Source organism: Struthio camelus, chromosome Z, assembly GCF_040807025.1.
Source record: "Struthio camelus isolate bStrCam1 chromosome Z, bStrCam1.hap1, whole genome shotgun sequence".
Lineage (NCBI taxonomy): Eukaryota > Metazoa > Chordata > Aves > Struthioniformes > Struthionidae > Struthio > Struthio camelus.
Genome location: NC_090982.1, coordinates 76,871,333 through 76,886,538, shown reverse-complemented (window position 1 = coordinate 76,886,538; position 15,206 = coordinate 76,871,333). Strand labels below are relative to the sequence as shown.

Below are 15,206 nucleotides of genomic sequence, written 5' to 3'. Positions count from 1 at the left end.
CGGGGCTGCGCCGGCCGCCGCTCCTCCCGCCCCGCGCGGGGCCGCCCCCCGCCGCCGCCAGATGTGCCCGCGGGGAGGGGCCGCGCCCGCCCAGATGTGCCGGCAGATGTGGCCCGCGCCGGGCCGGGGTGGATGGCGGGGGTTGGGGGGGGGGGGGAGTCCCGGGAAAGGCGGGCGCGCTGGGGCGGGCGGAGCCGGGGTGCTGCATCCAGATGTGGCGGAGTCGCGGCAGATGTGCGGGGCGCCCGCGGCGCGGCGCGGGGCAGGACCTGTGCCCCCCTCCCCAGCCCCACGAGGCAGAAAGTGATGGAAAGGGAAAGGTCCTAAACCGTCGGGGTGACAAGCGGCGCTCGGTGCACCATCACTGATGCTTTCCAGATTCAGCTTTATCTTAAATCTCTTTCCCAAAGGAACAGAGCAGTTCAAAGCATCTCTGCTGCAACCGTTGTTTATCCTTGTGTACGGCTGCCGCTTCCCCGCCATTCATAAAAAGGAGATCAACGACAACAGACTTTGATAAAGTAGCGCATCAGGTCTGGCTTGTTGTATCATATCCTGTTCTCATGGTTAAACTGTCTGGGACCAGGGGGAAGAAACCTGCAAAAAAGATAATACCTTTGCAAAGTGTTCAGCCAATGCATTCGTTTTAATCACCACATAACCTCCTGTAAACATGAAAGGGTTTGGAGAATTAAGGGTCTGTGACTTAGCCTTACTAGCACTTTCACCTATAGTATAAATAACCTCGTTTTACCCCCTCCCCCCAAAAAAAGAGAGGTATGAATTGTAACGCACTGTAACTCCTATGCAACCCCTGCAAAAGTAATAAAAGGGTGTAAGAGGACTTGAGCAACCTGACTTCTATTTTTGGCTCTGTCACTGGCAGCATTTGAACAAATCGCTTCACCCCTCCATGCCTGAGTTTCCCCAATCTGTAATATGAAGACCCAGAGAGTTAAAAAAATGCAGAATCGCATATACAAATTAGTTGTGATTAAGCTATTAACCCTTTTGGTAGGTTATCCAGTACTCAGGAGAAGGCTAGTGGTAGATGGACCGTTACTCAGAAAGTTTTGGGGTTTCTCGGAAGTTTTCCTTGACATGCTGAGCACCTGCTGTCACTATGGTCTGCTGCCTGCACTGTGAACTGCCAAATTCAAGGTATTTCTCTGCTCTAGGTGCCACTGTATATTCGTTCTATTTCAGCAAGGAAGCTGTGCTCTGCAGGGCAGATTGTTTTTTTTCACTTGTTTTTCCATTCAGTATTGAGATGCTGATTTAAACGTTTATTCCTTCATAGTTACCTCTTTTCCTCTATACAAATAATGAGTAAGCAAAGACAGGACTTGCTTGCTTGAAGCCAGTGAAAGCTGTGTGTGTTTCTCGCAGGGTTAAGCTCTCCGTCTCTCACACAGACACTGCTGATACTGAGATAATCGGGAACAAAAGCAGGACCTGGGTGCTTGGATCCTAGAGCTTTGGAGACACCTGTCTCCGCATAATGTTCTTTACCCTCCCTGCCGAAGTGGAAAGTATCCAGTAACAAAGTCTAAAATGAGAGGTTTGCACTGCTGTAACCCCTGTGATGTCTGTCTATAGATAATTAAGGATTTAATTTACTATGTTCCCAAAGTGGTCACATTCCCTCCAAATTTTTTTTTTCTTTTTTTAGCAATTGAATCATACTGGAGCACAGAGCTGAAAACCTTTGGATGATTTCCAGTCTAGAACCAAGTGTCATGACTTGGGAAGGACTCTGATTTTTAAAAGATTACTACAGAGCCCGGGGATAAGCATGTTTTTTAAAACCTTTATCCATATCTTTTGCCATTCCTTACAGATCTGATTTGATATCCGAATTGCTTAGCTCCGCTCCCCACCTTCTCTTTAAGGCCTGCCACCCACATAATATTGTACTATCTGCATGCTGTACTATCTTTTTAATTAAAAATATTACAGCAGTTTACATATGGTCTTCATTTAACTAAGACAAATAAGTCTTGTTAACTTAAACAAGACTACTTGCGGGTAAAGCTAATCATGTACTTAGCTCTTTGCCAAAGCAGGCCCTGAAGTTTCATACATGAAAGAATTTAAGCGTGATCAATAAAAGATAGAAAAGAGGGGTTAAACAGCACCATGCAACAACGTCCATATTTTGCAACTCATAACCTTATTACTACTGAATACATTAAGGTTGAGGGTTTTATCATTTTCTTTATCAGCTTCATTTCAGCTTTAATGACCGTGCAGCTGGAGCCATTAGGAGAACAAGGGTTACTTCCTGAAAAGTGTTGAAGGGTGCCAGTGGTTAAGGAAACATTGAAATGTTCCAATCGCCTCAGGGAAGGAAAGATCTGGACTGTTTTCATATACAGTAAATAAGCAGAAAGTGATTTCTCGTGCAAGGGATGCTTTTCCTTGTACAGGGTCATGTTAGTTTTGAATTGCCCAACTCAAGCATGTATAAAGTTGATCTAGTGGTGTATCAAAATTTGGAGCACTATCAAAAAAAAAAGCATGAGGAATGCAATGTAATAATGTGATTATCAGCAGTTATCTTCATATTGTTTATGTAGGAACAGGCATTGTTTCCTACAATTATTTCATTCATAATGATGTTGTTAAATCAACAATACAAATTCAAGGCTTTTTTCTAGATTTTGCCAATAACTGGAATATCTCAGAAACAGACTTGGATCACTTTCACATCAGAACAGGCTCCTTCAGAAGAGAATTTCCCCAGCGGGAAGGCATAGCCTCTGCACACCCCAAAACAGGACGAGAAGGATATACAAGGACAGCACGGCGAACCCTGCCTGACTCTTTGGGAATACACTGAGGACATTTACACACATGAAGCACTCACGAGACCTGGAGTAGTTACAACGTGCTACCGTTAGAGGCCTCGGTCAGACCCTTTTGCAATAGGCACTGTACAAACGCACAGAGAAGTCTGAAATTTTAATGGTGATTCTGAAGAGATAAGGTTACTTCTCCCTACTTCTTACCTCCAACTTTAAAAATAACGTGAGCATCATATTTTGAGGGGTCTTTTTTTAGATGTTTCGCTAGAGTTCTCAGCAGTATAGACTGTGAATTTTCTTAATCCACTTATAACAGATATTTTCATCAGTGTATTTTCCATCTGCTTCAGCTAAAAAGCAAGTAAACAGTTCTTATAAATAGTCTTAATCCCACTACAGCATTATGTTTGCATCAGGTGTCCTCATGGCAACTGTACCAGGTCTCCAGCTGTCGGCATTCACATGGTCAGGGAGATCAGAGCAGAACTGAAAGTATAAACAAACAGAAAACAGAGATTTTTAAAGAAGACATTGGGCCTATGATACTTTTCTTGTCTGATCTCAAAGGCCTCACATTTGCCGTTTGTGAATCCCTTTAAAGGTGGATGCCTGAGCAGAACCTGTCCAGCTCCAAACGTGCTGTTCCAGGGATTGTTACACGCTCTGAGCTTAACCACTACGCACTCACCCCAACATGCGTAACGTGGGAATTTTCCATACCACTTCACATCCAGGAGGCATCTAGAGCAGTGTCTCGCCTCAGACAAAAACCAGAACCAGATACTAGAGAAAAAAATTATTTCCTGAATAATTAGCCATTAGACAGAGGTGGAATTTCTTTCTAACCTGTTGGTGATTTGCCTAGTCAATAAAGGTCAGGTGAAGCACAGAAGAAAGAGGCAGAGCAAAGATATAGAGTGAAAGGAAAGAAGCTGTTAGAGACGATCTATGGTTGGAGACAGGAATCTAGGATCTAGGAAGGAGGAAGAAAAGGGATAGAAAGAAAGAAAGAGGAAGAAGCAGAGGAAAAATTAGGAATAGAAAGGAGCTGAAGAAACGTTAGGGAAACTTACAGTGGGAACTCGGCTGTGCCCAGGTATAAACAGATATTACAGCCAGAAAGAGCATGGTAGGACAGCCAGGAGAGCATATGTCAGAGCAGAAAAGAGGCAGGAAAGGATGCTGAAAAGCTAGTGGTACGATCACAGCTGCAGAGAGAGATGTTTGGGTAGCAAAGAGCAAAAGGCAGGGAGAAGGAAGACTGAAAAGCTGAGGGAAGCTGGTTTCTCTTCTCATCTCTTCATTTCAGCTATCTTGCGTTACATAATGAAAAGATGATAAAGTTTGTGAAAGTGAAAATATTTTATTTATTTTGCCTAATATTACAAGGCCTAATCTCACTTCTGGAACCTGCCACAATACGTATGTCACAAAATAGGCATTAAATAAAAATGCTGAGGAAGAGGAAAGATGCTGTCAATGCTGGATCAAGGTAGCTGAAACGTGATGTGACTGCTTTTTAACGTAGCCATGGAAAAAGAGGCCTCAGAAAACAAGCAATAGAAACTGTCAGGCATTGTCTCTAGAAAGCATCACAGCTACTGAAAGGAATTACGGCAGACTGTTTCCTCTATTTCACAGATAATTACAGGGCTCATCTTAGATTACTAGCAAAAATAAACACCTTTGAAAATATCAGCTAAAACAATAGCACTGCTGACCAAGCAGAAAATAGGTAAACGATAGCTCTAATCCACCAAAAACAAATACTGATACATATATGGGACAGGACATGACACTAACCAGAGCTGACTTATTTTCTCTAGGGTTAGGTTTGAATTCCATTTTGTTATAAGAGATTAGAGCTGAAGAATGCAAAATCTTTCATGGCATCCCAGCTATCAGTCACCAACGGCCTCAGAGGTGTGTATGTGCTTCTTGTCAGTCCCGGCTCCTTTGACAAGGCTTTGGCTGTCGTTCTAAGTGCACGGACAGCAAGATAAACAGTTCCCTTGTATTTAGTCCTTGTGATAATTCGTACGAGGTCCCTGTGCTCTGGGTTGAGTTTTGAGATTTACAGGCTCTTCCACCCAAAGGAATAATCGCTCGCACGATGCTCCTCCCATAGCAGCGTTGTGCTCCATAAGCCCTGGGCAGTGTGGCAGACTGCAGATCGTTGACCAAGCAGTGGTCGAAGAAGTGCTTTTTAAACACAAGTGCATACAAATACCAGCGCAATTCCCATGTGTGCATACAAGCCAACAGAATAGGTGGGAAACTAGAAATGATACAAATTAAACTACACTGGCTACTCATTCTTCTGTTTGCAGACTCAACCATGGTGGCAGCACAGAGGAAGATAGCCCTCGGGAATTTTCCTTTTTTTTTTTTTTTTTTTTTCTCTCCAGAATGTTAGGTGGTTTTTTCGATTAAAAAGGCTGTGGAAGCCCTGTTTCATTGTGCAAGTTGCTCACAAAGAAAACGCAGCACTGAAGATTCTTGCATATGTATGTGACCACAATCACTCATAGATGGAGAAACTCCAACTAGCACGTGTGTTTTGGATCAGGATGGGATATTGATGTCAGCAAGGTGGGAGAAGGTTCTCTGAAAGCAGTACACAGCACAGCACAAGGAGTAGACATGAAGATGTGAGCAAGAGGAGACTTCAGGGAAAGACATGTGTTGACCCAAAATTTCCAAACTAAGAGTTTTTGTTTGCTTGTTTTAATTAAATATGATTAATGGGCAAGCTTTTATTTGGAGTATGGAATACTGTTCATAGGACAATAAAGACAGCAGTTTCAGATGTTGCAGTAAGGCATCAAGCCACATACGTGGAAGACATCAGGAGAGAATGGATGAAGCAACAGCCAAAAAAATGTACTTTTAAACATGCTCACACACATGTGCACATGCAGTTTCCATACATACAATTAAGCAAGCAAGCAAAACGGTGGAGAATATGCATTCAATTATTTCCTCAGTCTCAAATTCCTTAGGAAAATGACATAGGCCCAAATCCTCTGCAGTCTAAATACCTTTAAGAGTCTGGGCCTTAATCTTTGAACCTATTCAGCACACTGTTTCCAAAATGACCTAATCTCTTCCTTCCCACCTTCGCTCAGGTTTGTCTAGGCAGAATCTAAGAGAGCTGCCTGTGAGGCAAAATTTTATCCTGATCACAGTGCTGAAACACAAAATAGGTATCTTTAAAAATGTAAAATATACATTTTACCTATACAAATAGATGTTTCACCCTATAGAATATATAACTGCAGTTTCCTACTTGTTCCTGATACAGATTTCTTTAAGGAATGCTGCATGCCGCAGGGCAAATTTCATTGTGTTCTACCAGAGCTACTTAATCCAAATTTGCACCGTTCTGGGTCTGTCTACACCAAGACGCAGCAAGCTCAGGTTTCAGTCGTGGTCTAGTCCCTACAATGCAGGGTCCCCTGCAGTCTTTAACACACATGCTGAGGCCAGATTGCGACTACAGTTTGACACCATCCAAGGCAGCTCAGGCAGAGCTGATGTCACCTGTGAAAGGGCCACTTTTGCATAGCCAGCCTTAGCGTTGCTTTAAGGCACTGCCCCTATTCAAAGGCGTGGAGGCAGCTGGGGAAGGGCTATGATACACTGGGAACCAAAGCAGCGATCGCACTCTTACGCTCACGGCCATCCTTGGAGCTTGCGCCAAAGAAAACGCAGCCTGGAGACTTTGTACACATGCCCCCGCTGTGGCATCTCCACCCAGCTGTATTTTCTTTGGCTCGAACTCCCGCGGAGCCATGGGCACACTGGAGTGACAGATGCATTAACAAGGATGCGACTGGATGGGAGTCCCGAGTTTTTCAAGCCTTCTCAGAGGGCACAGAGCCCTTCTTGGAGTAATTATGGCCCAAGCTGGGTGCAGTGAGGCTTGAGAGAAGTACAGGCACGCCACAGACTTTGAAATCTGCCTTTCCTCCCTCTTCTGTGATGCCAGCTGCACCTGCCCTCCTTGGGAAAGTTGGGACACACACACACATATACACACACTCTGACCCTTGCCTCTAAATCTAATGACAGAAGAATGTTTTTACTTGCCTATAATTTATAAGTGGGCAAACAGAGTTTACCCAAACATAAAACCCCTCCGCTTACAGACTGAGACAGGTTATTTAAACTGAAAAGCAAGCTGGCATGAAAGTGGAAGCAACAGCTTTACGCTAATGGTGCACAGTTTTCACTGCCATGGAAATAACTGTATATTTTGTGCTTTTCATCTCCTGTATGCCGTTTTTATCACCTTATTAGTACTGATACGCTTTTTCCCCTGACTTCCTTCTAAACGAGGCAGCTTTTACTGGAGTTTTGCTCTGCTCTTTGGTGCAACACATGTAACTCATCACAGAAATGGGCTAAATTCAGATCAGTCACCCATTTCATTGAAGTTAACCTGGCAAAACACAAGTGAAAAAAGAAGAATACGACCTTCACTCTACAGCTTGTGACAGCTCACTCACTGCTTATTTATTCTACACTCCTTGCAAAAACACTCCACACATTCAATCAAATCTCAAAGAAAGGGGTCAAAAGGCAAGTGTTTTTAAACTGTCTCAGTTAAAGAGTCCCTTCCCATTAAAGCCATGCTGGCTGTGCCAGAGATAAAAGACTGTTTTCTAGGTGGATTGACCACTCTAACAAATCACCTATAAATTACTCAGAAATAAGTTCTAACATATTCATTGTGGAAAACAGATCTCTCCAGGCACCTCCCATGCCCAGTAGTGAACACAGCTTGTATAATTCTGCTGATGACTGCATGAAAGGCATAAGAAATCACGTAATCTTTGAATACCTATTTCAAGAGAAACTATATAGCTTCTCACCTGAATTCCCCGCAGGAGATGGCTGAAAGTAAAAAGCTTAAAGCAGTGGCACGGGACGCTTGTAGGAAAGAAAAAATCAGTGACAGTAAAAAATAATCCATTCTTTTGAGCTTGCAAAGTGCTGATTCCCAGTGATCAACGATGCAGGTGGGAGACTTTGAAGTCTGTTGAGCGCAGGCAGGAAGCAAACAGAGCATGGTGGGACAGATTATTTTCCTGCCGGAAAAGGAGAAAATCTGCATTCAAATATGCATTTACTGAAGTGTTAGTAGTTAAGACAAGTATAAAATCTCACCTTGAGGACTTTTCTCCCCCAAACAAGCAGCATGCATCCGCTCCAGCTTCAGGCTAAAAGTGCCCATTACTGAGAGATGGACTGGCCTCAACAAGAAACTATGGGTGCTTTATACCAATGAATCTGAGACGTCTCCTTTTTCATATTTACCCCTTTGCAGGAACTCTAATGTTACAGTCAGCTGGGGCTTGATCTCCTGCATTCCTTGCATCTTGCTAGAATAACTTTCAAAACTCATCACACACTGTAATTCCTTAAACACTCACACAAGCACCAATGCTGCCTTTTGCAGTCTGGCTTCTACTCTTGTTATCATATGTAGCAATTAACAACTTCATAGCAACTTTTAGATTAAAAGAATGAGCAGGGTGTTTCTGGAGACAAAACCTTCAGTTCTGTTCCTACTATAAATACATATACCCACACTGCAACCCAAAGACATGACAGTAACTCCTAAGAGTGGCTGTGCAAGCTCAGACCGTACCTAGCCCCATATTGTCACCCAATGGCTATAAGGCAATGTAGAAACACATATGATGATAAACATATATGACCATCCTCAACTCATGGGCTTCCTTCCTATGTAGCTAGGAAGCCTCAGTGGATTCCTCCCACAAACTTCCCTTCCAATTGCTCCTAGAGCCCACGTGAACTTTTAGCAAAGCCAGCATCCTTTAGCAGGGAGCTCCTTGGCTCGATTGCCCAAATAAATGTCTCCTTTTCTTTGTTTGAAGCTGGCTACTACTAGCTTCTTGCAGATACAGTACACCACCACTTCCACATGGGCAGCGCTCCGCAGGCGACAGTGGCTGGGGAAAGCAGTTGGTGGCTGGCAGCATCACCAGCACCGAGCCCCACGGCTGTACAGTTACCAGTATATGAGTAAACTCACTTAAAGGCATCAAGAGGGTATCTGTGCAAGCTGCAGTCACACCTTTGGGTCACAGTATTGACATGCTCTGCATGCTTGATCCGTGTTGCATTTATATATACAAAACATATACACACATATATATCACATATATAATGTGTGCAAGTATATACACACACATGTATATACATAGTATATACATAGTATATACATGTGTGTGTTTATGTATATTATATATGTGTGTGTGTGTGTGTATATATATATATATATATATATTTTTTTTTTTTTACCAGATTTGCTAAGGTTTGCATCTTACTATTGAACTTACGCTAAAACAATCTCAAAGACTTGGCACGATGTTTCAACAAGTAGGCTCTAAGGAGAGAAAAGACCTGAGTGGTCCGTGAACTGGCTTTGAACATACAGGAGTGCAATGTTAGCTGTTAGCATCCAGTTCATAGAAAATAACTCGTCCCAGTCTCCTGGCACTGCAGTACAATTAATAAGGTACTGTAGTGTATTAATCCAGTACAGGAAAGATACACAGCAGAGCTTATGCCAGGCCACTCCAATATAAGCAGAGATGCATACACTAGGCAGAAGATATTTTGCCCTAAAACGCAAGTACAACAGTACAACGCATCCTCCATTTCCCCTTTCCGGAAAGGAGTAAGTGGTGTTCGAAGTCATCAGTGGCCAAGACAGCAGCTAAAATGCTGTTGATGGCCCTCAGCATCTTGGCTGGCAAAGGCTGCTGAGTAACAGCTGTTTATTTTCCTTGTCAGAAGTTTAAAGAAAAGTAGTAGCAGCCAGAGTGATTAATGAGGACTCCAAGTTGCAACCGATAAGGCAGAGGAGCTATAATATAGGGACAGGTGACTACTAATTGTGTTAAGGAAAAATTCTGCAAGGAAAGCAAACGAATTTGCATGCAACTGAGGAAGCTAAAGCCATCCTATCCTGAAAACAAAAGACCTTACATCCCAAACCTGCAATATATAATATAAAATATATATATGTAATAGGGATGCAAGTACCTGCAAAAGACAGAGGGAAGAAGTCTATTAAAGTCCTGAACAGCATTCAGCATGTCCAGTAGAGCTTTGGAAGGACCAAAAACTCTGGAATATTATTTAAGTTACACTATTCTTGTAACCCAAATGGCCCTTTGCAGCTAGCAAACCGTATTTGTCTTTTACTATATATATAAAATAGCAGCTTTTCCAGGTCTATGCATCAGCCAAGAAAAAAAAAAGAAGAGTGATATAAAGAGAAAATAAGTATCTGTTGAGTCATATTTACTCTGATTTCTCAAACATGATTTCATGAGTATGACTTGAACATGCGAGCATGATTTCATTACCTTGGAAAATGACACATTCTAATACTATGACCCTCTGTAGCTATATTCCCTACCAAAGTTAGGTCAGTAGTTTTTCTCCGTAAAAGTAAAGGCAGAAAAAAGAGTGAACAATCCTGATAGCAACTCATTTCTCCTTAATAACAAGGAAAACTAGCAGTGCATGCCTTGGCACTTAGCTGAACCAAGCTGCTTTTCCCTTACTGACTCTTTCTTCAGGCAATGCATCCAAATGTTTCCTTGGAATACGTTCTGTGTATGTGCAAGAGCTATTTATAATCTACAACACTTATTTTTGGATTAAACACATCTAGGTGGCTACTTGCCATGAGAACAAAGGGGGTTTCAATGAATTACAAAAGTATGTATGAAACATTGCACTTGGGATAAGGCGTTTCCCAGTCGGGCGGCCCCTACAAGCAAAGAGATCGTCAGACGTGGAGTGAGCAGGCACAGCACAGAAACCAGCCGCGTGATGCATCTGCATGGGCTCGCTACTCTGAAGCCCCCTGCTTGTTTTGGTGAGAGATCCCTCCAGATCCTCTTTCAAGTCTCAAGCCAGGACAAGAGCAGCCAAACGGCAGCTCTGTAGGGCTCTTCTGTTTATCCAGTACCTGCCCTGATTTTAAGGAGTGTGTCCATCAGTTTAAGTCATTGCTGTTGCTGGCCAGCTTCCTCCCCCACAAGAGAAGAAACATCCGGAGAGGGCCTATCCGGTGTCTCTCATCAGCCGGGCCGGACTTCTCTCAGACCAAGCAGTTTGCACGACACGGCCCTGGCCTCTAAGCCGTTAGTTCCTAGGCTCGCAGCCTGCTCTCCCAAGCTTTTTCCCCTCTGTGTCTTTCCACTGGGACTTTCCGCTCATCCATCCTTGAAGTCTCCCTCCTCATTCCTCACTCGCTCCTATCACTGCCTCCTCCTGCCTCTGCTGTGTTTTTTCCTCCTTGTCCGCAGCAGCACTGGGTTGGAGCCCAGCGTAGCAAGGCCAGCAGCTCATCCCTGCTTCCTAAAGTGGCCTCAACTCTGTGCTGCGTCCAATTGCTCACTTTGGCGGGGCTCACTCGCCGAGAGCTGATGGCATCAGCAACTCCGCAGTACAAACGATTAATGTATAACTATAACAGCACCTTCTCCCGTTGGCAACCCAGCCTGAACAAAAGTGAATGCATTCATTAGCCAGCTGCTGGATATGCTAGCTACGCTATTCATACTGCTCTGTAATGAAGGACGGGTAATCATTAATAGTGCAACAAACTGACAAACCAGTTCATACGTGTTTACTCTTCGGTCACTCCTGACCTACTGCAGGCTTAATCGACCCAAGTAAAATAAGAATTTGGATATTCAGCTTGTGTGCTGCAACCCCAACTTGTGCTGACAAAGCCCATGGTATATCTAACATCCAAACGCTGCCAAAGCTACAGTTAGGCATTTATAACTGAAATATAGAGTGGCAAGCATGCCTTTCCTGACATTAAGTAGTTTTACTTCCAGAATGTGCACTCTGGTCAAGATTATGCATACTGCTATCTATCTTCCCGCAACAGCTGCGGTCACTGCCCTGCATGTTTCACGTTATTCCATTCGAGAGCTTTACTGAAAAATGTGTTACTTTCTGCCATGGGGTGTTTAAAAAGAAAGCTGTGTGCTGGCCTACAGATAGTTATATGAATAGCTGGCAAGCTGTGATATCCGCCACACCAGCACTCAGACCCTGCATTTCAGGGCCATGTTTATTTTGCAGTTGATAGATTTATTGAAAATTTTCGGCAAGAAGTGACATAAGGAGTATGTTACTAACAAGACGAAAAACACCAGGGCTGGATTCTGCCATTACTAAAATCAATGGCAAAACCCCCGCTCACACTTCTACCAAAGGAGAGTTGGGTTGACTTTTAACTGTACATGCCACAGCCCACCAAATCAGCGGAGGAGGTCTTTTAAGAGATTAAAGAGTGTGAGGTGAGCAGCCATAGCTGTGCGTTACAATGTAGCAAAAACCAGAAAGAGAAGAGATATTTTTCCATTGGCTTGTAATTCCCAGAAGTCTACATTAAAAGGGCTCAGAGACCTTCGTGCCTTCAGTCATTCCAACCCTGTTTGTGGCGGGTACACGTATATCCTTTCCCTTTTTCTTCCAGTCATCCACAATATCTGCAGCCATTTGGAGAAATGAGCACTGAATCTGCACAATATGAATAATTATTAATTCTCATCACAACTTCTTGGAAATATGCAGGTTCTCTCACGTGCAAACAGCAAAGTCAGGTTGTTGTTCTCAGTTAGCTATGTCACATTAAGGTAAATAGCAAAACACAAAACCAGAAAGCCTTGGCACTGTGGAGTGAAGACAGAATGTGCTCTAACACTATTTAAGCAATGTGGTTTCAAAAGCCAGATCTACGTTACCGAGGGGTTGTCCCAATCCCATGCTCAGAGCCCGAACTCGCCTTGTAACTCTGCATATAAATTGCAAGCTAGCACTTAGTTGCAGGTTTTCTGTAATCTTTGGATCACATAGTAGTTAGTTCTGTAACGGCCTCCGAAATATAAAGATATCTCATACAAAAGAGGCATCATTAGTGCAGCAACATAGCCTTAATTCATAATTAATAAGAGAGTAGGCCTGGTTCAATATCCCTTTTCTCCCTCAGCATTTCTATCTTAAAAAGAAAAGAGTTAAAATTAAAAGGGGTCAAAACATGGCAAGAAGTGCAATAAACAGGAGATGTCGAGCGGCCACTTTTACCCTCATTTTCAGTATCATGCAAGAAAGACACTACTGGATTTTGCTGCTTTGAAAGATTAAGAATTTGAGCTAACCAAGGAGCGAGCAGGAAAAGTGAGAAGCCCAAGATGATCTTTTTCTGTAGTATCAGCTGCCTCCTTGAGGACAGTGGGAAGCTGTGTGCCCCGTGACTGTGAGTGGGGGAATGTCACACCAGTAAAAGCCTAAAGCGGCTGGGTCACAGCCAAGCCGGACAGGTCGAAGAGAGGAATAAGGCAATAGGAAAAACTTCCAAGCTGTGGACTGCCAATCCTATCTGCCATTAACCTGCCCTTGTGGACTACATTGCAAGAACACAACCAGGTAGACATTGCAGCAAAGCAGTATAGTTTTCTGGTGCTAATTTATGAGCTGAATTACAAGTACGTGTGATCCAAAATCTTCTCATTCTAAACCTTAGGATCCATGAAAATGCCCAGGATGTACACAGCAAAGTAAGCCACGGAGAGCAAAGCAGAAGCAGAGGAGGGAGAGGGAGACCTGACACATCCATGCAGGGAATTGCTGCGCGAGGATGAATTGCACAGACTCAGCTGGGCACGACTGCAGGGGAAAACTGTCCGTTACATTCCAGCATCTGTGAGGAAAACAAGGCACATACACAGAGAGAAATATATATATCTCTTCAAAGTCTTTTCTCTCACCCCTGCAAACTGAAAACTAGAAACACAAACAAAAGCAATAAACTAGGGCTGAATATGACATGGAAGCACTTGTTTTAGCTCCACGACTCTGTGAACATGTCAAAGTTAAATAAATGCAATTTTTTTTAGGCATATCCTCCCTGCCCATTCCCAGAGGACTCCATGTATGACAATCTCTGTAGCAATGTCATCCTTTCCTCTGCTGTTTTAGCTGCAGCCCGGGTTTGCCAGGGACTGCTGGTGGCACCCGCCCTCGTGCTTAGATCGAGCTCCTCAGGAAGCGAGGGGCTGCTCAGACTGGTCAGCGGATGCTGCTCCGCATCCCTGCAGCGCACAAAGCCCCGGGATGGGATACCACCTCCCGCACGGCAGGCTCGCTCCAAAGGGCTCGTGTGCGGTTCGGAGGCAGAGACGGATGGCACCGGTTAGTTGGTGGGAAGAGCCTCCTTCCCCCACAGCCCAGCCTCAACCAGTAGACTCCAGCAGCCCAGCTCTTCACCAAGCCCCTTTTCACTACACACTCTGCCAGCATAAACCATTACAAAGCCTTCAAGCGGCTGCAGCTCTACCTTCAGCAGTGTTCAAGTGCCTGTGCTCTGGATAAAGACTGAAACTGAACCAAAAGCTCTGTCAACTTTTTTACCCACCTTACTTTCTGCTGTGAGATGTGGCTGGGCTCCAAAAATAAGCTCGCAAGGTCTTTCCCACAGTGTCTCACTCAAATCTAGCAGCATTTGAGGCTTTGCAGAGATCAGCCTCTTCTTTTTCTCTCACTCATACATTCCTATTAACCTGCACGGGCTAGTACACCTCTGTGAAGGACCAGCTGCCAGATCCAAACAGCTGAAAAAAAGCCAACAACATAACGTGTCAACAACAAACATGGATTTGCCCAATAGTCAAACAGTGTTTCTGTATATGAATGAAACAGAAATGGAGGGGAAAGAAAGAAGTAGTGAAGAACATGTTCAGCAACTCCGGGCACAAACCACAGTGCGCAGGTAGTTTGGGTGATGTGGGTAAGTAAGGTGGTCAAGATGAGATGAACAAATGAAAGGGATGGATGACCACATGTCTTTCTAAAAGGCTCGCAGATATTAAAATGATGTGAGCTTAACTTAAGATCAAATAACCGAGGAAAGGTGTTCTCCATGCCAAGAACTGCTGAGATCTATTCTTGAGAGACCAGCCTTGTGGACAAACCACTGATTATGTTTTTCCCAGAGGAGAACTGCTTGCATCATATGGATTAAGTGGAACTCAGAAAATCAGTATTGTCAGTTTTCAGCCACCCACACCATTGCTAATATATCTGCATGGGAGTAGGTTAGAAGCAGGCCTACAGGATGCGGTAAAAAAAATCTAGCTATGTATCAGTCCAGGAGAAGCCGGTGATTTCTGAGCATTTTAGGCTGTAAGTAGAAGCTGTTCTGATGATTTTGGCTGAACAGAGATTTCCCTGTGCTTAACATTCCCTTTTTTTCAGAAAGGGTTGCTGGGTTGGGTAAGAGTCCTTTCTGCAGTGACTGTCATACAAGGCTTGTTGAATGAAGAAGAGGCTTTA

The 15,206-nt window shown here is 43.8% G+C and overlaps 1 long non-coding RNA gene across 1 annotated transcript in view; it reads right to left on the bottom strand.

Annotated features, from left to right (window-relative positions):
- Positions 1-631: 631 nt before the first annotated feature.
- Positions 632-15,206, bottom strand: part of LOC138064622 (uncharacterized) — a 35,481-nt gene continuing 20,906 nt past the window's right edge. Inside the window, exons 2-3 of the long non-coding RNA XR_011137868.1 lie at positions 7,685-7,900; positions 632-3,293 (exon numbers count right to left, since the gene is read on the bottom strand). This is a non-coding gene — a long non-coding RNA (uncharacterized lncRNA). The remainder of the gene's footprint in view (positions 3,294-7,684; positions 7,901-15,206) is intronic.